The sequence below is a fragment of the Danio rerio genome, chromosome 17 (assembly GCF_052040795.2).
Source record: "Danio rerio strain M-AB ecotype USA chromosome 17, GRCz13ab, whole genome shotgun sequence".
In the NCBI taxonomy this organism is placed as follows: domain Eukaryota; kingdom Metazoa; phylum Chordata; class Actinopteri; order Cypriniformes; family Danionidae; genus Danio; species Danio rerio.
This window is the reverse complement of record NC_141037.1, coordinates 42,007,934-42,033,163: the sequence shown is the minus strand read 5'-3', so window position 1 is coordinate 42,033,163 and position 25,230 is coordinate 42,007,934.

Genomic DNA, 25,230 nt, shown 5'->3' with positions numbered 1-25,230 from the left:
GGCCCCAGGGTGCCCCCTGGCCTTCCACCTAAGGACCTCTGACCCCGGCAAGCTACACAGGGGTCCACCTCTCTCCCTGGACTTGCGTTAGATGCCCTAGGGTACCCCCTTGCCCTCCACCTATGAGCTTCAGACCTCATCAAGCTACCCAGGGATCCACCTCTCTCCCTGGACTTGCAGTATAGGCCCCAGGGTGCCCTCTGGCCCTCCACCTAGGTGCCTCTGACCCCAGCAAGCTACCAAGGGGTCCAAAACTCTCCCTGGACTTGCAGTAGAGGCCCCAGGGTGCCCCCTGGCCCTCCACCTGAGGGCCTCTGACCCCAGCTAGCTAGCCAGGGGTCCACCTCTCTCCCTGGACTTGCAGTAGAGGCCCTAGGGTGCCCCCTGGCCCTCCACCTAGGGACCTAAGATCCCAGCAAGCTACCCAGGGGTCCACCTCTCTCCTTTGACTTGAAGTATAGGCCCCAGGGTGCCCCCTGGCCCTCCACCCAGGGGCTTAGGACCCCAGCAAGCTACACAGGGGTCCACCTCTCTCCCTGGACTTGCAGTATAGGCCCCAGGGTGCCCCTTGGCCCTCCACCTAGGGGCCTAAGATCCCAGCAAGCTACCCAGGGGTCCACCTCTCTCCCTTGACTTGAAGTATAGGCCCCAGGGTGCCCCCTGGCCCTCCACCTAGGGGCTTAGAACCCCAGCAAGCTACCCAGGGGTCCACCTCTCTCCCTGGATTTGCAGTTGAGGCCCCAGGGTGCCCACTGGCCCTCCATCTAGGGGCCTAAGACCCCAGCAAGCTACACAAGGGTCCAATTATCTCCCTGGACTGGCAGTATAGGCCCCAGGGTGCCCCCTGGCCCTCCACCTAGGGGCTTCTGTCCCCAGCAAGCTACCCAGAGGTCCACAACTCTCCCTGGACTTTCAGTAGAGGCCCCAGGGTGCCCCCTGGACCTCCACCTTAGGGCCTCTGACCCCAGCAAGCTACACAGGGGTCCACCTCTCTCCCTGGACTTGCGTTAGAGGCCCTAGGGTACCCCCTTGCCCTCCACCTACGGGCATCAGACCTCATCAAGCTACCCAGGGATCCACCTCTCTCCTTGGACTTGCAGTATAGGCCCCAAGGTACCCCCTGGCCCTCCACCTAGGGGCCTCTGACCCCAGCAAGCTACCAAGGGGTCCACAACTATCCCTGGACTTGCACTAGAGGCCCCAGGGTGCCCCCTGGCCCTCCATCTAAGGGCCTCTGACCCCAGCTAGCTACCCAGGGGTCCACCTCTCTCTCTGGACTTGCAGTAGAGGCCCTAGGGTATCCCCTGGCCCTCCACCTAGGGGCTTTATTCCCCAGCAAGCTACCCTGGGGTCCACCTCTCTCCCTGGACTTGCAGTAGAGGCCCCAGGGTGCCCGCTGGCCCTCCACCCATGGGCCTCTGACCTCAGCAAGCTACCTGGGGGTCCACCTCTCTCCCTGGACTTGCAGTAGAGCCCCCAGGAAGCCCCTTGGCCCTCCTTCTAGGGGCCTCTACCAGCAAGCTACCCAGGAGTCCACCTCTCTTCCTGGACTTGTAGTAGAGGCCCCATGGTGCCCCTTGGCCCTCCAGCTAGGGGCCCTGACCCCAGAAAGGTACCCAAGGGTCCACCTCTCTCCCTGGACTTGCAGTATAGGCTCCAAGGTGCCCCCTTGCCCTGCACCTAGGGGCCTCTGACCCCAGCAAGCTACTCAGGGGTCCACATCTCTCCATGGACTTGCAGTATAGGCCCCAGGGTGCCCCCTGGCACTCCACCTAGGGGCCTAAGACCCCAGCAAACTTCCCAGGGGTCCACCTCTCTCCCTGGACTGGCAGTATAGGCCCCAGGGTGCCCCCTGACCCTCCACCTAGGTTCTTCTTACCCCAGCAAGCTACCCAGGGGTCCACCTCTCTCCCTGGACTTGCAGAAGAGGCCCCAGGGTGCCCGCTGGCCCTCCACTTAGGGGCCTCTGACCCCAGCAAGCTACCCAGGGGTCTACATCTCTCCCTGGACTTGCAGTAGAGGCCCCAGGAAGCCCCCTGGCTCTCCACCTAGGGTCCTCTGACCCCAGCAATCTACCAAGGGGTCCACAACTCTCCCTGGAATTGCAGTAGAGGCCCTAGGGTAGCCCCTGGCCCTCCACCTAGGGGCTTTATTCCCCAGCAAGCTACCCAGGGGTCCACCTCTCTCCCTGGACTTGCAGTGTAGGCCCCAGGGTGCCCCCTGGCCTTCCAGTTAGGGGCCTCTTACCCCAGCAAGCTACCCAGGGGTCCACCTCTCTCCCTGGACTTGCAGTATAGAACCCAGTAAGCCCCCTGGTCCTCCACCAAGGAGCTTCTAACGCCATCAAGCTAACCAGGGGCCCATCTCTTTCCCTGGACTTGCAGTAGAGGCACTAGGGTACCCCCTGGCCCTCCACCTAGGGGCCTCTGACCCCAGCAAGCTACCCAGGGGTCCACCTCTCTCCCTGGACATGCAGTAGATGCCCCAGGGTGCCCTGGCCCTACACCTAGGGGCTTCGTACCCCAGCAAGCTATCCAGGGGTCCACCTCTCTCCCTGGATCTGCAGGATAGGCCCCAGGTTGCCCCGTGGCCCTTCACCTAGGGGCCTCTGACCTCATGAAAATACCCAGGGGTCCACCTCTCTCCCTGGACTTGCAGTATAGGCCCCAGGGTGCCCCCTGGCCCTCCACCTAGGGGCCTATGACCCCTGAAAGCTACGCAGAAGTCCACCTCTCTTCCTGAACTTGCAATAGAGGCCCCAGGGTGCCCCTTGGCCCTCCACCTAGGGGCCTCTGACCCCAGCAAGCTACCTAGGGGTCCACATCTCTCCATGGACTTGAAGTATAGAACCCAGGGTGCCACCTGGCCCTCCACCTAAGAGCCTAAGATCCCAGCAAGCTACCCCGGGGTCAAATTATCTCCCTGGACTGGCAGTAAAGGCCCCAGGGTGCCCCCTGGCCCTCCACCTAGGGGCCTCTGACTCCAGAAAGCAACACAGGGGTCCACCTCTCTCCCTGGACCTGCGTTAGAGGTCCTAGGGTACCCCCTTGCCCTCCACCTATGGGCTTCAGACCTCATCAAGCTACCCAGGGATCCACCTCTCTCCCTGGACTTGCAGTATAGGCCCCAGGGTACCACCTGGCCCTCCACCAAGGGGCCTCTTACCCCAGGAAGCTACCCAGGGGTCCACCTCTCTCCCTGCACTTGCAATAGAGGCCCCAGGGTGCCCCCTGGCACTCCACCTAGGGGCCTATGACGTAAGCAAGCTACCCTGGGGTCCACCTCTCTCACTGGACTGGCAGTATAGGCCCCAGGGTGCCCCCTGGCCCTCCACCTAGGGGCCTCTGACCCCAGCAAGCTACCCAGGGGTCCACCTCTCTCCCTGGTCTTGCAGTAGAGGCCCCAGGGTGCCCGCTGGCCCTCCACCAAGGGGCCTCTGACCCCAGCAAGCTACCCAGGGGTCCACAACTCTCCCTAGACTTGCAGTAGAGGCCCAAGGGTGTCCCCTGGCCATCCACCTAGGGTCCTCTGACCCCAGCAATCTACCCAGGGGTCCACCTGTTTCCCTGGACTTGCAGTTTAGGCCCCAGGGTGCCCCCTGGCCCTCCACCTAGGGACCTATGACCCCTGAAAGCTACCCAGAAGTCCACCTCTCTTCCTGAACTTGCAATAGAGGCCCCAGGGTGCCCCTTGGCCCTCCACCTAGGGGCCTCTGACCCCTGCAAGCTACCTAGGGGTCCACATCTCTCCCTGGACTTGCAGTATAGGCCCCAGGGTGCCCCCTGGCCCTCCACCTAGGGGCCTAAGACCCAGCAAGCTACCCAGGGGTCCACCTCTCTCCCTTGACTTGAAGTATAGGCCCCAGGGTGCCCCCTGGCCCTCCACCTAGGGGCCTAGGACCACAGCAAGCTACCCAGGGGTCCACCTCTCTCCCTGGACTTGCAGTAAAGGGCCCCAGGGTGCCCCCTGGCCCTCCACCTAGGGGCCTAAGATCCCAGCAAGCTACCCAGGGGTCCACTTCTCTCCCTTGACTTGAAGTATAGTCCCCAGGGTGCCCCCTGGCCCTCCACCTAGGGGCCTAAGACCCCAGCAAGCTACCCCGGGGTCCAATTATCTCCCTGGACTGGCAGTAGAGGCCCCAGGGTGCCCCCTGGCCCTCCACCTAGGGTCCTCAGACCCTAGGAATCTACCAAGGGGTCCACAACTATCCCTGGACTTGCACTAGAGGCCACAGGGTACCCACTTGCACTCCACTTATGGGCTTCAGACCTCATCAAGCTACCCAGGGATCCACCTCTCTCCCTGGACTTGCAGTATAGGCCACAGGGTACCCTCTGGCCCTCCACCTAGGGGCCTCTTACCCCAGGAAGCTACCCAGGGGTCCACCTCTCTCCCTGGACTTGCAGTAGAGAACCCAGGAAGCCCCCTGGCCCTCCACCAAGGTGCTTCTGACGCCAGCAAGCTACCCAGTGGCCCATCTCTCTCCCTGGACTTGCAGTAGAGACCCCAGGGTGCCCGCTGGCACTCCACCTAGGGGCCTCTGACCCCAGCAAGCTACCCAGGGGTCCACATCTCTCCCTAGACTTGCAGTAGAGGCCCAAGGGTGCCCCCTGGCCCTCCACCTAGGGTCCTCTGACCCCAGCAATCTACCCAGGGGTCCACTTCTTTCCCTGGACTTGCAGTAGAGGCACTAGGGTACCCCCTGGTCCTCCACCTAGGGGCCTCTGACCCCAGCAAGCTACCCAGGGGTCCACCTCTCTCCCTGGACATGCAGTAGATGCCCCAGGGTGCCCCTGGCCCTACACCTAGGGACGTCGTACCCCAGCAAGCTATCCAGGGGTCCACCTCTCTCCCTGGATCTGCATGATAGGCCCCAGGTTGCCCCGTGGCCCTCCACGTAGGGGCCTCTGACCTCAGGAAGCTACCCAGGGGTCCACCTCTCTCCCTGGACTTGCAGTATAGGCCCTTGGGTGCCCCCTGGCCCTCCACCTAGGGGCCTATGACCCCTGAAAGCTACCCAGAAGTCCACCTCTCTTCCTGAACTTGCAATAGAGGCCCCAGGGTGCCCCTTGGCCCTCCACCTAGGGGCCTCTGACCCCAGCAAGCTACCTAGGGGTCCACATCTCTCCCTGGACTTGAAGTATTGGCCCCAGGGTGCCCCCTGGCCCTCCACCCAGGGGCCTAAGACCCCAGCAAGCTACCCCGGGGTCCAATTATCTCCCTGGACTGGCAGTAGAGGCCCCAGGGTGCCCCCTGGCCCTCCACCTAGGGGCCTCTGACTCCAGATAGAAACACAGGGGTCCACCTCTCTCCCTGGACCTGCGTTAGAGGCCCTAGGGTACCCCCTTGCCCTCCACCTATGGGCTTCAGACCTCATCAAGCTACCCAGGGATCCACCTCTCTCCCTGGACTTGCAGTATAGGCCCCAGGGTACCCCCTGGCCCTCCACCTAGGGGCCTCTTACCCCAGGAAGCTACCCAGGGGTCCACCTCTCTCCCTGCACTTGCAATAGAGGCCCCAGGGTGCCCCCTGGCACTCCACCTAGGGGCCTATGACCTAAGCAAGCTACCCAGGGGTCCACCTCTCTCCCTGGACTGGCAGTATAGGCCCCATGGTGCCCCCTTGCCCTCCACCTAGGGGCCTCTGACCCCAGCAAGCTACCCAGGGGTCCACCTCTCTCCCTGGTCTTGCAGTAGAGGCCCCAGGGTGCCCGCTGGCCCTCCACCAAGGGGCCTCTGACCCCAGCAAGCTACCCAGGGGTCCACAACTCTCCCTAGACTTGCAGTAGAGGCCCAAGGGTGCCCCCTGGCCCTCCACCTAGGGTCCTCTGACCCCAGCAATCTATCAAGGGGTCCACAACTCTACCTGGAATTGCAGTAGAGGCCCTAGGGTAGCCCCTGGCCCTCCACCTAGGGGCTTTAGTCCCCAGCAAGCTACCCAGGGGTCCACCTCTTTCCCTGGACTTGCAGTGTAGGCCCCAGGGTAGCCCCTGGCCTTCCAGTTAGGGGCCTCTTACCCCAGCAAGCTACCCAGGGGTCCACCTCTCTCCCTGGACTTGCAGTAGAGAACCCAGGAAGCCCCCTGGCCCTCCACCAAGGAGCTTCTGACGCCAGCAAGCTACCCATGGGCCCATCTCTCTCCCTGGACTTGAAGTAGAGACCCCAGGGTGCCCGCTGGCACTCCACCTAGGGGCCTCTGACCCCGGCAAGCTACCCAGGGGTCCACATCTCTCCCTAGACTTGAAGTAGAGGCCCAAGGGTGCCCCCTGGCCCTCCACCTAGGGTCCTCTGACCCCAGCAATCTACCCAGGGGTCCACCTCTTTCCCTGGACTTGCAGTAGAGGCACTAGGGTACCCCCTGGCCCTCCACCTAGGGGCCTCTGACCCCAGCAAGCTACCCAGGGGTCCACCTCTCTCCCTGGACATGCAGTAGATGCCCCAGGGTGCCCCTGGCCCTACACTTTGGGGCTTCGTACCCCAGCAAGCTATCCAGGGGTCCACCTCTCTCACTGGTTCTGCAGGATAGGCCCCAGGTTGCCCCGTGGCCCTCCACCTAGGGGCCTCTGACCTCAGGAAGCTACCCAGGGGTCCACCTCTCTCCCTGGACTCGCAATAGAGGCCCCAGGGTGCCCCTTGGCCCTCCACCTAGGGGCCTCTGACCCCAGCAAGCTACCTAGGGGTCCACTTCTCTCCCTGGACTTGCAGTATAGGCCCCAGGGTGCCCCCTGGCCCTCCACCTAGGGGCCTAAGATCCCAGCAAGCTACCCAGGGGTCCACCTCTCTCCCTTGACTTGAAGTATAGGCCCCAGGGTGCCCCCTGGCCCTCCACCTAGGGGCCTAAGACCCCAGCAAGCTACCCCGGGGTCCAATTATCTCCCTGGACTGGCAGTATAGGCCCCAGGGTGCCCCCTGGCCCTCCACCTAGGGGCCTCTGACTCCAGAAAGCAACACAGGGGTCCACCTCTCTCCCTGGACCTGCGTTAGAGGCCCTAGGGTACCCCCTTGCCCTCCACCTATGGGCCTCTTACCCCAGGAAGCTACCCAGGGGTGAACCTCTCTCCCTGCACTTGCAAAAGAGGCCCCAGAGTGCCCCCTGGCCCTACACCTAGGGGCTTCGTACCCAAGCAAGCTATCCAGGGGTCCACCTCTCTCCCTGGATCTGCAGGATAGGCCCCAGGTTGCCCCGTAGCGCTCCACCTAGGGGCCTCTGACCTCAGGAAGCTACCCAGGGGTCCACCTCTCTCCCTGGACTTGCAGTTTAGGCCCCATGGTTCCCCCTGGCCCTCCACCTAGGGGCCTATGACCCCTAAAAAACTACCCAGAAGTCCACCTCTCTTCCTGAACTTGCAATAGAGGCCCCAGGGTGCCCCTTTGCCCTCCACTAGGGCCTCTGACCCCAGCAAGCTACCTAGGGGTCCACATCTCTCCCTGGACTTGCAGTATAGGCCCCAGGGTGCCCCCTGGCCCTCCACCTAGGGGCCTAAAATCCCAGCAAGCTACCCAGGGGTCCACCTCTCTCCCTTGACTTGAAGTATAGGCCCCAGGGTGCCCCCTGGCCCTCCACCTAGGGGCCTCTGACCCCTGAAAGCTACCCAGGAGTCCACCTCTCTTCCTGGACTTGCAGTAGAGGCCGCAGGATGCCCCCTGGCCCTCCGCCTAGTAGCTTCTGACCCCAGCAAGCTACCCAGGGGTCCACCTCTTTCCCTAGACGTGCAGTAGAGGCCCCAGGGTGCCCCCTGGCCCTCCATCTAGGGGCCTCTGACCCCAGCAAGCTACCCAAAGGTCCAGCTTTCTCCCTGGACTTGTAGTAGAGGCCCCAGGGTGCCCCCTGGCCCTTCACCTAGGGGCCTAGGACCCCAGCAAGCTACCCAGGGATCCACCTCTCTCCCTGGACTTGCAGTATAGGCCCCTGGGTGCCCCCTGGCCCTCCACCTAGGGGCCTCTGACCCCAGCAAGCTACCAAGGGGTCCAAAACTCTCCCTGGACTTGCAGTAGAGGCCCCAGGGTGCCACCTGGCCCTCCACCTAGGATCCTCAGACCCTAGGAATCTACCAAGGGGTCCACAACTATCACTGGACTTGCAGTAGAGGCCCCAGGGTGCCCCCTGGCCGTCCACCTAAGGGCCTCTGACCCCAGCTAGCTACCCAGGTGTCCAACTCTATCCCTGGACTTGCAGTAGAGGCCCTAGGGTATCCCCTTGCCCTCCACCTAGGGGCTTTATTCCCCAGCAAGCTACCCAGGGTCCACCTCTCTCCCTGGACTTTCAGTAGAGGCCCCAGGGTGCCCACTGGCCCTCCACCTAGGGCCTCTGACCCCAGCAAGCTACCCAGGGGTCCACCTCTCTCCCTGGACTTGCAAGATAATCCCAAGGGTGCCCCTTGGCCCTCCACCTAGTTGCCTCTGACCCCAGCAAGCTACCCAGGGGTCCACCTCTCTCCCTGGACTTGCAGTATAGGCCCCAGGGTGCCCATTGGCCCACCACCTAAGGGCCTAAGACCCCAGCAAGCTACCCAGGGGTCCACAACTCTCCCTGGACTTGCAGGATAGGCCCCAGGGTGCCCCTTGGCCCTCCACCTAAGGGCCTCTGACCCCAGCAAGCTACCCAGGGGACCACATCTTTCCCTGGCCTTGCATTAGGCCACAGGGTGCCCCCTGGCCCTCCACCTAGAGACCTAAGATCCCAGCAAGCTACCCAGGGGTCCACCTCTCTCCCTGGACTTGCAGTAGAGGCCCTAGGGTATCCCCTGGCCCTCCACCTAGGGGCTTTATTCCCCAGCAAGCTACCCTGGGGTCCCCCTCTCTACCTGGACTTGCAGTAGAGGCCCCAGGGTGCCCGCTGGCCCTCCACCTAGGGGCCTCTGACGCTAGCAAGCAACCCAGGGGTCCAGCTTTCGCCCTGGACTTGTAGTAGAGGCCCCAGGGTGCCCCCTGGCCCTCCACATAGGGGCCTAAGATCTCAGCAAGCTACCCAGGGGTCCACATCTCTCCCTTGACTTGAAGTATAGGCCCCAGGGTGCCCCCTGGCCCTCCACCTAGGGGCTTAGGACCCCAGCAAGCTACCCAGGGGTCCACCTCTCTCCCTGGACTTGCAGTAGAGGCCCCAGGGTGCCCCCTGGCCCTCCACCTAGGGGCCTAAGACCCAAGCAAGCTACACAGGGGTCCAATTATCTCCCTGGACTGGCAGTATAGGCCCCAGGGTGCCCTCTGGCCCTCCACCTAGAAGCTTCTGACCCCAGCAAGCTACCCAGGGGTCCACAATTCTCCCTGGACTTTCAGTAGAAGCCCCAGGGTGCCCCCTGGCCCTCCACCTAAAGACCTCTGACCCCAGCAAGCTACACAGGGGTCCACATCTCCCCTGGACTTGCGTTAGAGGCCCTAGGGTACCCCCTTGCCCTCCACCTTTGGGCTTTAGACCTCATCAAGCTACCCAGGGATCCACCTCTCTTCCTGGACTTGCAGTATAGGCCCCAGGGTGCCCCCTGGCCCTCCACCTAGGGGCCTCTGACCCCAGCAAGCTACCAAGGGTTCCAAAACTCTCCCTGGACTTGCAGTAAAGGCCCCAGGGTGCCCCCTTGGCCCTCCACCTAGGGTCCTCAGACCCTAGGAATCTACCAAGGAGTCCACAACTAACCCTGGACTTGCACTAGTGGCCACAGGGTGCCCCCTGGCCCTCCACCTAAGGGCCTCTGACCCCAGCTTTCTACCCAGGGGTCCACCTCTCTCCCTGGACTTGCAGTAGAGGCCCTAAGGTATCCCCTGGCCCTCCACCTAGGGGCTTTATTCTCCAGCAAGCTACCCTGGGGTCCACCTCTCTCCCTGGACTTGCAGTAGAGGCTCCATGGTGCCCGCTGGCCCTCCACCTAGGGGCCTCTGACCCCAGCAAGCTACCCAGGGGTCCACCTCTCTCCCTGGACTTGCAGGATAATCCCAAGGGTGCCCCTTGGCCCTCCACCTAGTTGCCTCTGATCCCAGCAAGCTACCCATGGGTCCACCTCTCTCCCTGGGCTTGAAGTATGGGCCCCAAGGTGCCCATTGGACCTCCACCTAGGGGCCTCTGACCCCAGCAAGCTACCCAGGGGTCCACATCTCTCCCTGGCCTTTCAGTATAGGCCCCAGGGTGCCCCCTGGCCCTCCATCTAGGGGCCTAAGATCCCAGCAAGCTACCCAGGGGTCCACCTCTCTCCATGGACTTGCAGAAGAGGCCCCAGGGTGCCCCCTGGCCCTCCACCTGGGTTCCTAGGACCCCAGCAAGCTACCCAGAGGTCCACCTCTCTCCTTGGACTTGCAGTAGAGGCCCTAGGGTACCTCCTGGCCCTACACCTAGGGGCCTCTGACCCCAGCAAGCTACCCAGGGGTCAAAACTCTCCCTGGACTTGCAGTAGAGGCCGCAGGGTGCCCCCTTGCCCTCCACCTAGGGGCCTCTGAACTCAGAAAGCTACCCAGGGGTCCACCTTTCTCCCTGGACTTGAAGTAGAGGCCCCAGGGTGCCCACTGGCCCTCCAGCTAGGGGCCTAAGACCCCAGCCAGCTACCCAGGGGTCCACAACTCCCCTTGGACTTGCAGTAGAGGCCCCAGGGTGCCCCTTGGCCCTCCACCTAGGGGCCTCGGACCCCACCAAGCAACCCAGGGGTCCACAACTCTCCCTGGACTTGCAGTAGAGGCCCCAGGGTGCCCCTTGGCCCTCCACCTTGGGGCCTCTGACATCAGCAAGCTACCCAGGGGTCCACATCTCTCCCTGGACTTGCAGTATAGGCCCCAGGGTGCCCCCTTGGCCCTCCACCTAGGGGCCTAAGATCCCAGCAAGCTACCCAGGGGTCCAACTCTCTCCATTGACTTGAAGTATAGGCCCCAGGGTGCCACCTGGCCCTCCACCCAGAGGCTTAGGGCCCCAGAACGCTACCCAGGGGTCCACCTCTCTCCCTGGACTTGCAGTAGAGGCCCCAGGGTGCCCCTTGGCCCTCCAACTAGGGGCCCAAGACCCCTAAAAGCTACCCAGAGGTCCACCTCTCTCCCTGGACTAGCAGTAGAGGCCCCAGGGTGCCCTCTGGCCCTCAACCTACGGGCCTCTGACCCCAGCAGGCTACCCAGAGGTTCACCTCTCTGCCTGGACTTGCAGTAGAGGCCCTAGGGTACCTCCTGGCCCTACACCTAGGGGCCTCTGACCCCAGCAAGCTACCCAGGGGTCCACAACTCTCCCCGGACTTGCAGTAGAGGCCCCAGGGTGCCCCCTTGCCCTCCACCTAGGGGCCTCTGACCCCAGAAAGCTACCCAGGGGTCCACCTTTCTCCCTGGACTTGAAGTAGAGGCCCCAGATTGCCCACTGGCCCTCCAGCTAGGGGCCTAAGACCCCAGCAAGCTACTCAGGGGTCCACAACCCTCCCTGGACTTGCAGTAGAGGCCCCAAGGTGCCCCTTGGCCCTCCACCTAGGGGCCTCTGACCCCAGCAAGCTACCCAGGGGTCCACTACTCTCCCTGGACTTGCAGTAGAGGCCCCAGGGTGCCCCTTGGCTCTCCACCTTGGGGCCTCTGACATCAGCAAGCTACCCAGGGGTCCACATCTCTCCCTGGTCTTGCAGTATAGGCCCCAGGGTGCCCCCTGGCCCTCCACCTAGGGGCCTAAGATCTCAGCAAGCTACCCAGGGGTCCACCTCTCTCCCTTGACTTGAAGTATATTCCCCAGGGTTCCCCCTGGCCCTCCACCTAGGGGCTTAGGACCCCAGCAAGCTACCCAGGGGTCCACCTCTCTCCCTGGACTTGCAGTAGAGGCCCCAGGGTGCCCCCTGGCCCTCCACCTAGGGGCCTAAGACCCCAGCAAGCTACACAGGGGTCCAATTATCTCCCTGGACTGGCAGTATAGGCCCCAGGGTGCCCTCTGGCCCTCCACCTGGGGGCTTCTGACCCCAGCAAGCTACCCAGGGGTCCACAACTCTCCCTGGACTTTCAGTAGAGGCCCCAGGGTGCCCCCTGGCCCTCCACCTAAGGACCTCTGACCCCAGCAAGCTACACAGGGGTCTACCCCTCTCCCTGGACTTGCGTTAGAGGCCCTAGGGTACCCCCTTGCCCTCCACCTATGGGCTTCAGACCTCATCAAGCTACTTAGGGATCCACCTCTCTCCCTGGACTTTCAGTATAGGCCCCAGGGTGATCCTGGCCCTCCACCTAGGGGCCTCTGACCCCAGCAATTTACCAAGGGGTCCAAAACTCTCCCTGGACTTGCAGTCGAGGCCCCAGGGTGCCCCCTTGGCCCTCCACCTAGGGTCCTCATACCCTAGGAATCTACCAAGGAGTCCACAACTATCCCTGGACTTGCACTAGAGGCTCCAGGGTGCCCCCTGGCCCTCCACCTAAGGGCCTCTGACCCCAGCTAGCTAGCCAGGGGTCCACCTCTCTCCCCGGACTTGCAGTAGATGCCCTAGGGTATCCCATGGCCCTCCACCTAGGGGCTTTATTCCCCAGCAAGCTACCCAGGGGTCCACCTCTCTCCCTGGACTTGCAGTAGAGGCCCCAGGGTGCCCGCTGGCCCTCCACCTAGTGGCCTCGGACCCCAGCAAGCTACCCAGGGGTCCACCTCTCTCCCTGGACTTGCAGGATAATCCCAAGGGTGCCCCTTGGCCCTCCACCTAGTTGCCTCTGACCCCAGCAAGCTACCCAGGGGTCCACCTCTCTCCCTGGACTTGAAGTAGAGGCCCAAGGGTGCCCCTTAGCCCTCCACCTAGGGGCCTTTGACCCCAGCAAGCTACCCAGGGGTCCACAACTCTCCCTGGATTTGCAGTAGAAGCCCCAGGGTGCCCCTTGGCCCTCCACCTAGGGGCCTCTGACATCAGCAAGCTACCCAGGGGTCCACATCTCTCCCTGGACTTGCAGTATCGGCCTCAAGGTGCCCCCTGGCCCTCCACCTAGGGGCCTAAGATCCCAGCAAGCTACCCAGGGGTCCACCTCTCTCCTTTGACTTGCAGTAGAGGCCCCAGGGTGCCCCCCGGCCCTCCACCTAGGGGCCTAAGACCCCAGCAAGCTACCCAGGGGTCCACAACTCTCCCTGGACTTGCAGTAGAGGCCCCAGGGTGCCCCCTGGCCCTCCACCTAGGGGCCCAAGACCCCAGCAAGCTACTTAGAGGTTCACCACTCTCCCTGGACTTGCAGTAGAGGCCATAGGGTACCTCCTGGCCCTACACCTAGGGGCCTCTGGCCCCAGCAAGCTACCCAGGGGTCCACAACTCTCCCTGGATTTGCAGTAGAAGCCCCAGGGTGCCCCTTGGCCCTCCACCTAGGGGCCTCTGACATCAGCAAGCTACCCAGGGGTCCACATCTCTCCCTGGACTTGCAGTATCGGCCCCTGGGTGCCCCCTGGCCCTCCACCTAGGGGCCTAAGATCCCAGCAAGCTACCCAGGGGTCCACCTCTCTCCTTTGACTTAAAGTATAGGTCCCAGGGTGCCCCCTGGCCCTCCACCCAGGGTGTCTTAGTACCCCAGCAAGCTACCCAAGGGTCCAACTCTCTCCCTGGACTTGCAGTAGAGGTCATAGGGTACCTCCTGGCCCTACATCTAGGGGCCTCTGGCCCCAGCAAGCTACCCAGTGGTCCACAACTCTCCCTGGACTTGCAGTAGAGGCCCCAGGGTGCCCCCTGGCCCTCCACCTAGGGGCCTAAGTCCCCAGCAAGCTACACAGGGGTCCAATTATCTCCCTGGACTGGCAGTATAGGCCCCAGGGTTCCCTCTGGCCCTCCACCTAGGGGCTTCTGACCCCAGCAAGCTACCCAGGGGTCCACAACTCTCCCTGGACTTTCAGTAGAGGCCCCAGGGTTCCCCCTGGCCCTCCACCTAAGGACCTCTGACCCCAGCAAGCTACACAGGGGTCCACCTCTCTCCCTGGACTTGCAGTAGAGGCCCTAGGGTACCTCCTGGCCCTACACCTAGGGGCCTCTGACCCCAGCAAGCTACCCAGGGGTCCACCTCTCTCCCTTGCCTTGAAGTAAAGGCCCCAGGGTGCCCCCTGGCCCTCCACCTAGGGGCTTAGGACCCCAGCAAGCTACCCAGGGGTCCACATCTCTCCCTGGACTTGCAGTAGAGGCCCCAGGGTGCCCCCTGGCCCTCCACCTTGGGGCCTAAGATCCCAGCAAGCTACCCAGGGGTCCACCTCTCTCCCTTGCCTTGAAGTATAGGCCCCAGGGTGCCCCCTGGCCCTCCACCTAGGGGCTTAGGACCCCAGCAAGCTACCCAGGGGTCCACATCTCTCCCTGGACTTGCAGTAGAGGCCCCAGGGTGCCCCCTGGCACTCCACCTAGGGGCCTAAGACCCCAGCAAGCTACACAGGGGTCCAATTATCTCCCTGGACTGGCAGTATAGGCCCCAGGGTGCCCTCTGGCCCTCCACCTAGGGGCTTCTGACCCCAGCAAGCTACCCAGGGGTCCACAACTTTCCCTGGACTTTCAGTAGAGGCCCCAGGGTGCCCCCTGGCCCTCCACCTAAGGACCTCTGACCCCAGCAAGCTACACAGGGGTCCACCTCTCTCCCTGGACTTGCGTTAGATGCCATAGGGTACCCCCTTGCCCTCCACCTATGAGCTTCAGACCTCATCAAGCTACCCAGGGATCCACCTCTCTCCCTGGACTTGCAGTATAGGCCCCAGGGTGCCCTCTGGCCCTCCACCTAGGTGCCTCTGACCCCAGCAAGCTACCAAGGGGTCCAAAACTCTCCCTGGACTTGCAGTAGAGGCCCCAGGGTGCCCCCTGGCCCTCCACCTAAGGGCCTCTGACCCCAGCTAGCTAGCCAGGGGTCCACCTCTCTCCCTGGACTTGCAGTAGAGGCCCTAGGGTGCCCCCTGGCCCTCCACCTAGGGACCTAAGATCCCAGCAAGCTACCCAGGGGTCCACCTCTCTCCTTTGACTTGAAGTATAGGCCCCAGGGTGCCCCCTGGCCCTCCACCCAGGGGCTTAGGACCCCAGCAAGCTACACAGGGGTCCACCTCTCTCCCTGGACTTGCAGTATAGGCCCCAGGGTGCCCCTTGGCCCTCCACCTAGGGGCCTAAGATCCCAGCAAGCTACCCAGGGGTCCACCTCTCTCCCTTGACTTGAAGTATAGGCCCCAGGGTGCCCCCTGGCCCTCCACCTAGGGGCTTAGGACCCCAGCAAGCTACCCAGGGGTCCACCTCTCTCCCTGGACTTGCATTTGAGGCCCCAGGGTGCCCACTGGCCCTCCATCTAGGGGCCTAAGACCCCAGCAAGCTACACAAGGGTCCAATTATCTCCCTGGACTGGCAGTATAGGCCCCAGGGTGACCCCTGGCCTTCCACCTAGGGGCTTCTGTCCCCAGCAAGCTACCCAGAGGTCCACAACTCTCCCTGGACTTTCAGTAGAGGCCCCAGGGTGCCCCCTGGACCTCCACCTTAGGGCCTCTGACCCCAGCAAGCTACACAGGGGTCCACCTCTCTCCCTGGACTTGCGTTAGAGGCCCTAGGGTACCCCCTTGCCCTCCACCTATGGGCTTCAGACCTCATCAAGCTACCCAGGGATCCACCTCTCTCCTTGAACTTGCAGTATAGGCCCCAAGGTACCCCTGGCCCTCCACCTAGGGTCCTCAGACCCTAGGAATCTACCAAGGGGTCCACAACTTTCCCTGGACTTGCACTAGAGGACCCAGGGTGTCCCCTGGCCCTCCACCTAAGTGCCTCTGACCCCAGCTAGCTACCCAGGGGTCCACCTCTCTCCATGGACTTGCAGTAGAGGCCCCAGGAAGCCCCCTGGCTCTCCACCTAGGGTCCCCTGACCCCAGCAATCTACCAAGGGGTCCACAACTCTCCCTGGAATTGCAGTAGAGGCCCTAGGGTAGCCCCTGGCCGTCCACCTAGGGGCTTTATTCCCCAGCAAGCTACCCAGGGGTCCACCTCTCTCCCTGGACTTGCAGTGTAGGCCCCAGGGTGCCCCCTGGCCTTCCAGTTAGGGGCCTCTTACCCCAGCAAGCTACCCAGGGGTCCACCTCTCTCCCTGGACTTGCAGTATAGAACCCAGGAAGCCCCCTGGCCCTCCACCAAGGAGCTTCTGACGCCATCAAGCTAACCAGGGGCCCATCTCTTTCCCTGGACTTGCAGTAGAGGCACTAGGGTACCCCCTGGCCCTCCACCTAGGGGCCTCTGACCCCAGCAAGATACCCAGGGGTCCACCTCTCTCCCTGGACATGCAGTAGATGCCCCAGGGTGCCCTGGCCCTACACCTAGGGGCTTCGTACCCCAGCAAGCTATCCAGGGGTCCACCTCTCTCCCTGGATCTGCAGGATAGGCCCCAGGTTGCCCCGTGGCCCTTCACCTAGGGGCCTCTGACCTCATAAAGCTACCCAGGGGTCCACCTCTCTCCCTGGACTTGCAGTATAGGCCCCAGGGTGCCCCCTGGCCCTCCACCTAGGGGCCTATGACCCCTGAAAGCTACCCAGAAGTCCACCTCTCTTCCTGAACTTGCAATAGAGGCCCCAGGGTGCCCCTTGGCCCTCCACCTAGGGGCCTCTGACCCCAGCAAGCTACCTAGGGGTCCACATCTCTCCATGGACTTGAAGTATAGACCCCAGGGTGCCACCTGGCCCTCCACCTAAGAGCCTAAGATCCCAGCAAGCTACCCCGGGGTCCAATTATCTCCCTGGACTGGCAGTAGAGGCCCCAGGGTGCCCCCTGGCCCTACACTAAGGGGCCTCTGACTCCAGAAAGCAACACAGGGGTCCACCTCTCTCCCTGGACTTGCAGTAGAGAACCCAGGAAGCCCCCTGGCTCTCCACCAAGGAGCTTCTGACGCCAGCAAGCTACCCAGTGGCCCATCTCTCTCCCTGGACTTGCAGTAGAGACCCCAGGGTGCCCGCTGGCACTCCAGCTAGGGGCCTCTGACCCCAGCAAGCTACCCAGGGGTCCACATCTCTCCCTAGACTTGCAGTAGAGGCCCAAGGGTGCCCCCTGGCCCTCCACCTAGGGTCCTCTGACCCCAGCAATCTACCCAGGGGTCCACTTCTTTCCCTGGACTTGCAGTAGAGGCACTAGGGTACCCCCTGGCCCTCCACCTAGGGGCCTCTGACCCCAGCAAGCTACCCAGGGGTCCACCTCTCTCCCTGGACATGCAGTAGAAGCCCCAGGGTTCCCCTGGCCCTACACCTAAGGACGTCGTACCCCAGCAAGCTATCCAGGGGTCCACCTCTCTCCCTGGATCTGCAGGATAGGCCCCAGGTTGCCCCGTGGCCCTCCACCTAGGGGCCTCTGACCTCAGGAAGCTACCCAGGGGTCCACCTCTCTCCCTGGACTTGCAGTATAGGCCCCTGGGTGCCCCCTGGCCCTCCACCTAGGGGCCTATGACCCCTGAAAGCTACCCAGAAGTCCACCTCTCTTCCTGAACTTGCAATAGAGGCCCCAGGGTGCCCCTTGGCCCTCCACCTAGGGGCCTCTGACCCCTGCAAGCTACCTAGGGGTCCACATCTCTCCCTGGACTTGCAGTATAGGCCCCAGGGTGCCCCCTGGCCCTCCACCTAGGGGCCTAAGATCCCAGCAAGCTACCCAGGGGTCCACATCTCTCCCTGGACTTGCAGTATAGGCCCCAGGGTGCCCCCTGGCCCTCCACCTAGGGGCCTAGGACCACAGCAAGCTACCCAGGGGTCCACCTCTCTCCCTGGACTTGCAGTAGAGGCCCCAGGGTGCCCCCTGGCCCTCCACCTAGGGGCCTAAGATCCCAGCAAGCTACCCAGGGGTCCACTTCTCTCCCTTCACTTGAAGTATAGGCCCCAGGGTGCCCCCTGGCCCTCCACCTAGGGGCCTAAGACCCCAGCAAGCTACCCCGGGGTCCAATTATCTCCCTGGACTGGCAGTAGAGGCCCCAGGGTGCCCCCTGGCCCTCCACCTAGGGTCCTCAGACCCTAGGAATCTACCAAGGGGTCCACAACTATCCCTGGACTTGCACTAGAGGCCACAGGGTACCCACTTGCACTCCACCTATGGGCTTCAGACCTCATCAAGCTACCCAGGGATCCACCTCTCTCCCTGGACTTGCAGTATAGGCCCCAGGGTACCCTCTGGCCCTCCACCTAGGGGCCTCTTACCCCAGGAAGCTACCCAGGGGTCCACCTCTCTCCCTGGACTTGCAATAGAGGCCCCAGGGTGCCCCCTGGCCCTCCACCTAGGGTCCTCAGACCCTAGGAATCTACCAAGGGGTCCACAACTTTCCCTGGACTTGCACTAGAGGCCCCAGGGTGCCCCCTGGCCCTCCACCTAGGGGCCTAAGATCCCAGCAAGCTACCCAGGGGTCCACCTCTCTCCCTTGACTTGAAGTATAGGCCCCATGGTGCCCCCTGGCCCTCCACCTAGGGGCCTAGGACCACAGCAAGCTACCCAGGGGTCCACCTCTCTCCCTGGACTTGCAGTAGAGGCCCCAGGGTGCCCCCTGGCCCTCCACCTAGGGGCCTAAGATCCCAGCAAGCTACCCAGGGGTCCACTTCTCTCCCTTGACTTGAAGTATAGGCCCCAGGGTGCCCCCTGGCCCTCCACCTAGGGGCCTAAGACCCCAGCAAGCTACCCCGGGGTCCAATTATCTCCCTGGACTGGCAGTAGAGGCCCCAGGGTGCCCCCTGGCCCTCCACCTAGGGTCCTCAGACCCTAGGAATCTACCAAGGGGTCCACAACTATCCCTGGACTTGCACTAGAGGCCACAGGGTACCCACTTGCACTCCACCTATGGGCTTCAGACCTCATCAAGCTACCCAGGGATCCACCTCTCTCCCTGGACTTGCAGTATAGGCCCCAGGGTACCCTCTGGCCCTCCACCTAGGGGCCTCTTACCCCAGGAAGCTACCCAGGGGTCCACCTCTCTCCCTGGACTTGCAATAGAGGCCCCAGGGTGCCCCCTGGCACTCCACCTAGGGTCCTCAGACCCTAGGAATCCACAAAGGGGTCCACAACTTTCCCTGGACTTGCACTAGAGGCCACAGGGTACACACTTGCACTCCACCTATGGGCTGCAGACCTCATCAAGCTACCCAGGGATCCACCTCTCTCCCTGGACTTGCAGTATAGGCCCCAGGGTACCCTCTGGCCCTCCACCTAGGGGCCTCTTACCCCAGGAAGCTACCCAGGGGTCCACCTCTCTCCCTGGACTTGCAATAGAGCCCCCAGGGTGCCCCCTGGCCCTCCACCTAGGGTCCTCAGACCCTAGGAATCTACCAAGGGGTCCACAACTTTCCCTGGACTTGCACCAGAGGACCCAGGGTGTCCCCTGGCCCTCCACCTAAGGGCCTCTGACCCCAGCTAGCTACCCAGGGGTCCACCTCTCTCCATGGACTTGCAGTAGAGGCCCCAGGAAGCCCCCTGGCTCTCCACCTAGGGTCCCCTGACCCCAGCAATCTACCAAGGGGTCCACAACTCTCCCTGGAATTGCAGTAGAGGCCCTAGGGTAGCCCCTGGCCGTCCACCTAGGGGCTTTATTCCCCAGCAAGCTACCCAGGGGTCCACCTCTCTCCCTGGACTTGCAGTGTAGGCCCCAGGGTGCCCCCTGGCCTTCCAGTTAGGGGCCTCTTACCCCAGCAAGCTACCCAGGGGTCCACCTCTCTCCCTGGACTTGCAGTATAGAACCCAGGAAGCCCCCTGGCCCTCCACCAAGGAGCTTCTGACGCCATCAAGCTAACCAGGGGCCCATCTCTTTCCCTGGACTTGCAGTAGAGGCACTAGGGTACCCCCTGGCCCTCCACCTAGGGGCCTCTGACCCCAGCAAGATACCCAGGGGTCCACCTCTCTCCCTGGACATGCAGTAGATGCCCCAGGGTGCCCTGGCCCTACACCTAGGGGCTTCGTACCCCAGCAAGCTATCCAGGGGTCCACCTCTCTCCCTGGATCTGCAGGATAGGCCCCAGGTTGCCCCGTGGCCCTTCACCTAGGGGCCTCTGACCTCATAAAGCTACCCAGGGGTCCACCTCTCTCCCTGGACTTGCAGTATAGGCCCCAGGGTGCCCCCTGGCCCTCCACCTAGGGGCCTATGACCCCTGAAAGCTACCCAGAAGTCCACCTCTCTTCCTGAACTTGCAATAGAGGCCCCAGGGTGCCCCTTGGCCCTCCACCTAGGGGCCTCTGACCCCAGCAAGCTACCTAGGGGTCCACATCTCTCCATGGACTTGAAGTATAGACCCCAGGGTGCCACCTGGCCCTCCACCTAAGAGCCTAAGATCCCAGCAAGCTACCCCGGGGTCCAATTATCTCCCTGGACTGGCAGTAGAGGCCCCAGGGTGCCCCCTGGCCCTCCACCTAGGGGCCTCTGACTCCAGAAAGCAACACAGGGGTCCACCTCTCTCCCTGGACTTGCAGTAGAGAACCCAGGAAGCCCCCTGGCTCTCCACCAAGGAGCTTCTGACGCCAGCAAGCTACCCAGTGGCCCATCTCTCTCCCTGGACTTACAGTAGAGACCCCAGGGTGCCCGCTGGCACTCCAGCTAGGGGCCTCTGACCCCAGCAAGCTACCCAGGGGTCCACATCTCTCCCTAGACTTGCAGTAGAGGCCCAAGGGTGCCCCCTGGCCCTCCACCTAGGGTCCTCTGACCCCAGCAATCTACCCAGGGGTCCACTTCTTTCCCTGGACTTGCAGTAGAGGCACTAGGGTACCCCCTGGCCCTCCACCTAGGGGCCTCTGACCCCAGCAAGCTACCCAGGGGTCCACCTCTCTCCCTGGACATGCAGTAGAAGCCCCAGGGTGCCCCTGGCCCTACATCTAAGGACGTCGTACCCCAGCAAGCTATCCAGGGGTCCACCTCTCTCCCTGGATCTGCAGGATAGGCCCCAGGTTGCCCCGTGGCCCTCCACCTAGGGGCCTCTGACCTCAGGAAGCTACCCAGGGGTCCACCTCTCTCCCTGGACTTGCAGTATAGGCCCCTGGGTGCCCCCTGGCCCTCCACCTAAGAGCCTAAGATCCCAGCAAGCTACCCCAGGGTCCAATTATCTCCCTGGACTGGCAGTAGAGGCCCCAGGGTGCCCGCTGGCCTTCCACCTAGGGGCCTCTGACCCCAGCAAGCTACCCAGGGGTCTACATCTCTCCCTGGACTTGCAGTAGAGGCCCCAGGAAGCCCCCTGGCTCTCCACCTAGGGTCCTCTGACCCCAGCAATCTACCAAGGGGTCCACAACTCTCCCTGGAATTGCAGTAGAGGCCCTAGGGTAGCCCCTGGCCCTCCACCTAGGGGCTTTATTCCCCAGCAAGCTACCCAGGGGTCCACCTCTCTCCCTGGACTTGCAGTGTAGGCCCCAGGGTGCCCCCTGGCCTTCCAGTTAGGGGCCTCTTACCCCAGCAAGCTACCCAGGGGTCCACCTCTTTCCCTGGACTTGCAGTATAGAACCCAGGAAGCCCCCTGGCCCTCCACCAAGGAGCTTCTGACGCCATCAAGCTAACCAGGGGCCCATCTCTTTCCCTGGACTTGCAGTAGAGGCACTAGGGTACCCCCTGGCCCTCCACCTAGGGGCCTCTGACCCCAGCAAGCTACCCAGGGGTCCACCTCTCTCCCTGGACATGCAGTAGATGCCCCAGGGTGCCCTGGCCCTACACCTAGGGGCTTCGTACCCCAGCAAGCTATCCAGGGGTCCACCTCTCTCCCTGGATCTGCAGGATAGGCCCCAGGTTGCCCCGTGGCCCTTCACCTAGGGGCCTCTGAACTCATGAAGCTACCCAGGGGTCCACCTCTCTCCCTGGACTTGCAGTATAGGCCCCAGGGTGCCCCCTGGCCCTCCACCTAGGGGCCTATGACCCCTGAAAGCTACCCAGAAGTCCAACTCTCTTCCTGAACTTGCAATAGAGGCCCCAGGGTGCCCCTTGGCCCTCCACCTAGGGGCCTCTGACCCCAGCAAGCTACCTAGGGGTCCACATCTCTCCATGGACTTGAAGTATAGAACCCAGGGTGCCACCTGGCCCTCCACCTAAGAGCCTAAGATCCCAGCAAGCTACCCCAGGGTCCAATTATCTCCCTGGACTGGCAGTAGAGGCCCCAGGGTGCCCCCTGGCCCTCCACCTAGGGGCCTCTGACTCCAGAAAGCAACACCGGGGTCCACCTCTCTCCCTGGACCTGCGTTAGAGGTCCTAGGGTACCCCCTTGCCCTCCACCTATGGGCTTCAGACCTCATCAAGCTACCCAGGGATCCACCTCTCTCCCTGGACTTGCAGTATAGGCCCCAGGGTACCACCTGGCCCTCCACCTAGGGGCCTCTTACCCCAGGAAGCTACCCAGGGGTCCACCTCTCTCCCTGCACTTGCAATAGAGGCCCCAGGGTGCCCCCTGACACTCCACCTAGGGGCCTATGACCTAAGCAAGCTACCCAGGGGTCCACCTCTCTCACTGGACTGGCAGTATAGGCCCCAGGTTGCCCCCTGGCCCTCCACCTAGGGGCCTCTGACCCCAGCAAGCTACCCAGGGGTCCACCTCTCACCCTGGTCTTGCAGTAGAGTCCCCAGGGTGCCCGCTGGCCCTCCACCAAGGGGCCTCTGACCCCAGCAAGCTACCCAGGGGTCCACAACTCTCCCTAGACTTGCAGTAGAGGCCCAAGGGTGTCCCCTGGCCATCCACCTAGGGTCCTCTGACCCCAGCAATCTACCCATGGGTCCACCTGTTTCCCTGGACTTGCAGTTTAGGCCCCAGGGTGCCCCCTGGCCCTCCACCTAGGGACCTATGACCCCTGAAAGCTACCCAGAAGTCCACCTCTCTTCCTGAACTTGCAATAGAGGCCCCAGGGTGCCCCTTGGCCCTCCACCTAGGGGCCTCTGACCCCTGCAAGCTACCTAGGGGTCCACATCTCTCCCTGGACTTGCAGTATAGGCCCCAGGGTGCCCCCTGGCCCTCCACCTAGGGGCCTAAGATCCCAGCAAGCTACCCAGGGGTCCACTTCTCTCCCTTGACTTGAAGTATAGGCCCCAGGGTGCCCCCTGGCCCTCCACCTAGGGGCCTAAGACCCCAGCAAGCTACCCCGGGGTCCAATTATCTCCCTGGACTTGCAGTAGAGGCCCCAGGGTGCCCCCTGGCCCTCCACCTAGGGTCCTCAGACCCTAGGAATCTACCAAGGGGTCCACAACTATCCCTGGACTTGCACTAGAGGCCACAGGGTACCCACTTGCACTCCACCTATGGGCTTCAGACCTCATCAAGCTACCCAGGGATCCACCTCTCTCCCTGGACTTGCAGTATAGGCCCCAGGGTACCCTCTGGCCCTCCACCTAGGGGCCTCTTACCCCAGGAAGCTACCCAGGGGTCCACCTCTCTCCCTGGACTTGCAATAGAGGCCCCAGGGTGCCCCCTGGCCCTCCACCTAGGCTCCTCAGACCCTAGGAATCCACCAAGGGGTCCACAACTTTCCCTGGACTTGCACTAGAGGACCCAGTGTGTCCCCTGGCCCTCCACCTAAGGGCCTCTGACCCCAGCTAGCTACCCAGGGGTCCACCTCTTTCCATGGACTTGCAGTAGAGGCCCTAGGGTACCCCCTGGCACTCCACCTAGGGGCTTTATTCCCCAGCAAGCTACCCAGGGTTCCACATCTCTCCCTGGACTTGCAGTAGAGGCCCCAGGGTGCCCGCTGGCCTTCCACCTAGGGGCCTCTGACCCCAGCAAGCTACCCAGGTGTCCACCTCTCTCCCTGGACTTGCAGTAGAGGCCCTAGGGTACCCCCTGGCCCTCCAGCTATTGGCGCTGACCCCAGAAAGCTATCCAGGGGTCCAGCTCTCTCCCTGGACATGCAGTACAGGCCCCAGGGTGCCCCCTAGCCCTCCACCTAGGGGCCTCTGACCCCATCAAGCTACCCAGGGGTCCACCTTTCTCCCTGGACTTGAAGTATAGGCCCCAGGGTGCCCCTTGGCCCTCCATATAGGGGCCTCTGACCCCAGCAAGCTACCCAGGGGTCCACAACTCTCCCTGGACTTGCAGTAGAGGCCCCAGGGTGCCCCTTGGCCCTCCAACTAGGGGCCTCTGACCCCAGCAAGCTACCCAGGGGTCCACCTCTCTCCCTGCACTTGCAATAGAGGCCCCAGGGTGCCCCCTGACACTCCACCTAGGGGCCTATGACCTAAGCAAGCTACCCAGGGGTCCACCTCTCTCTCTTGACTTGAAGTATAGGCCCCAGGGTGCCCCCTGGCCCTCCACCTAGGGGCCTAGGACCACAGCCAGCTACCCAGGGGTCCACCTCTCTCCCTGTACTTGCAGTAGAGGCCCCAGGTTGCCCCCTGGTCCTCCACCTAGGGGCCTAAGACCCCAGCCTGCTACCCCGGGGTCCAATTATCTCCCTGGACTGGCAGTAGAGGCCCCAGGGTGCCCCCTGGCCCTCCACGTAGGGGCCTCTGACCCCAGAAATCTACACAGGGGTCCACCTCTCTCCCTGGACTTGCATTAGAGGCCCTAGGGTACCCCTTTGCCCTCCACCAATGGGCTTCAGACTTCATCAAGCTACCCAGGGATCCACTTCTCTTCCTGGACTTGCAGTATAGGCCCCAGGGTACCCCCTGGCCCTCCACCTAGGGGCCTCTTACCCCATGAAGCTACCCAGGGGTCCACCTCTCTCCCTGGACTTGCAAAAGAGGCCCCAGGGTGCCCCCAGGCACTCCACCTAGGGGCCTAAGACCCCAGCAAGCTACCCAGGGGTCCACCTCTCTTCCTGGACTGGCAGTATAGGCCCCAGGGTGCCCCCTGACCCTCCACCTAGGTTCTTCTTACCCCAGCAAGCTACCCAGGGGTCCACCTCTCTCCCTGGACTTGCAAAAGAGGCCCCAGGTTGCCAGCTGGCCCTCCACCTAAGGGCTTTAGTCCCCAGCAAGCTACCCAGGGGTCCACCTCTCTCCCTGGACTTGCAGTGTAGGCACCAGGGTGCCCCCTGGCCCTCCAGTTAGGGGCCTCTTACCCCAGCAAGCTACCAAGGGGTCCACCTCTCTCCCTGGACTTGCAGTAGAGAACCCAGGAAGCCCCCTGGCCCTCCACCAAGGAGCTTCTGACGCCAGCAAGCTACCTTGTGGCCCATCTCTCTCCCTGGACTTGCAGTAGAGACCCCAGGGTGCCCGCTGGCACTCCACCTAGGGGCCTCTGACCCAAGCAAGCTACCCAGGGGTCCACATCTCTCCCTAGACTTGCAGTAGAGGCCCAAGGGTGCCCCCTGGCCCTCCACCTAGGGTCCTATGACCCCAGCAATCTACCCAGGGGTCCACTTCTTTCCCTGGACTTGCAGTAGAGGCACTAGGGTACCCCCTGGCCCTCCACCTAGGGGCCTCTGAC